At 38.9% G+C, this 1,685-nt stretch overlaps 1 protein-coding gene across 20 annotated transcripts in view; it reads left to right on the forward strand.

Moving 5' to 3' along the window:
* The window catches only part of PECAM1 (platelet and endothelial cell adhesion molecule 1), a 48,567-nt gene that overhangs the window by 27,993 nt on the left and 18,889 nt on the right, over positions 1–1,685 (forward strand). The gene's annotated exons all lie outside the window — the stretch shown is intronic.

A 1,685-nucleotide genomic window follows, 5' to 3' on the forward strand; every position in this document is an offset into this window, starting at 1 on the left:
AAAAATTAAGGTATAAAAATAACTTTGGAGCCCTTTTGGGGTTTAGGAATAGTTAAATAATAGAATGATCTAATGTAGCCTATTGGCCTTAGAGAGCCATTTAAATTTGATTTTGCTCTGTTTCTTCAAGCCAAATCAGTACTGGCTGCTAACATTTTTTTTCGAACATACTACAGCTGTGGGATTCCTTTCTACACTGACTTCCTTTCTACCATTGCTAAAAACCAAAGGTGAACCGGTGTTATCAGTGGTGACAAACTCTCCGGAAGAGAAACTAATAAAGACAAAGTCTAACTGCTTAATTTTTACCCCATTTGTAAATTGGGGATATCCTTCTTTGTGAAGAATTTTGAGGTTCCTGTGATAGAAGCGGGTAGACAAGGCAGGTACTTTTGCAGGGTTGGAGCTGCTTACTGGTTTGGCATTTAAAGAATTACTGATGGTAGGGAATAGTTTGAATGGAACTTTAAGGAGAGACTATGTGTCACAAAAAATATAGTGCATATCTTTTCTAAATTTATGTATGTGAAATTGCTGTTCAGTGAGTCAGGGCTTTATTGTTAATACAGGGAAAAACAAAGGCCAAAGCTAAAATACTATCAGGAAATATCCCTAAAAGGAGAAGCGAGAAACTGCTATCATGCCTGAGTAAGCACGGGCCCCTCCTTTTACATTTATAAACAGTTAGTCATCAGCACTGCGCAGTCACTGGGAACAAACTGGCATATTACCTGAATCCTTTTTGCTGGCATGTCTGCTCAGAGTTGGGACAGGAGCGACTAGCAGAAGGCTAACCAAAAAAAGGTCATGAGCAATTATATGAAATCAAGATCAACTTGAATTGAAATAATCAAATCATCCAGAGGCCTAATCCCGGTCCCAGTAGGAGTCTACACTGAATCAGTGGGAATTGACCCAAGTTTGTAACGTACTAACAGGCCATTTCTGACGCATGTCAGTTGGCAGGGCTCCTATAGCCTTTCTTGGTGTATCAACCACATGTAACAGCAGACTATGAAATCAGGAGATTATTAGAGGATCTTCAGACTGTTACTCAAGGAAAGTTTATAACAGATCAGTGCTATTAAGAAGTGTGATTAGGTGCTTGCTGAAGTCTAGATCCTTGCCAATGAAATCAATGGGAGTCTTGTATTCAGCTTTAGCACCTGTCATCCCTTGAGTCTAAAGCACGTGTACCATAAGTACTTAAAATTAATTCAAACGTGACAATGTGTTTCAGTGGGGCATGAAACACTGAAATCCAATTTAACAATACAGTACAATATCCTGATATTCTTAGTTTGACTGCAGAGAAGTAGCCACATTTTTCATTTTCAACCATTTAATGGGCTTGTGGCTAAAACATAAGATTGAGCACAGCGCTTCTAGCTCTACAACAAACATGCGGCATGACCTTAGAAAAGTCACTTAACTTTTCTGTTCTTCAGAATTTACGAAAAAAATAACAGGCCTTCAAGGTGTTGGGTCCCAAAACAAACAAAATGTAATTAGTGTTTTTAAATTGCTTTGAGATCCTTCAGCAAAAAGCTTCTGAGTGTATCCACTCCACTGAGTTAGATGCATGCCATCTAAATTACAGCGTGGCTTGCCCGGTGAATATGGGACAAGCCAAGCCACATGTACAACTCTATCATAGGGATGTATGTGTCAAAATCAAGTTTAGG

This window comes from Alligator sinensis, unplaced genomic scaffold (assembly GCF_000455745.1).
Source record: "Alligator sinensis unplaced genomic scaffold, ASM45574v1 scaffold282_2, whole genome shotgun sequence".
Classification (NCBI taxonomy): Eukaryota; Metazoa; Chordata; order Crocodylia; family Alligatoridae; genus Alligator; species Alligator sinensis.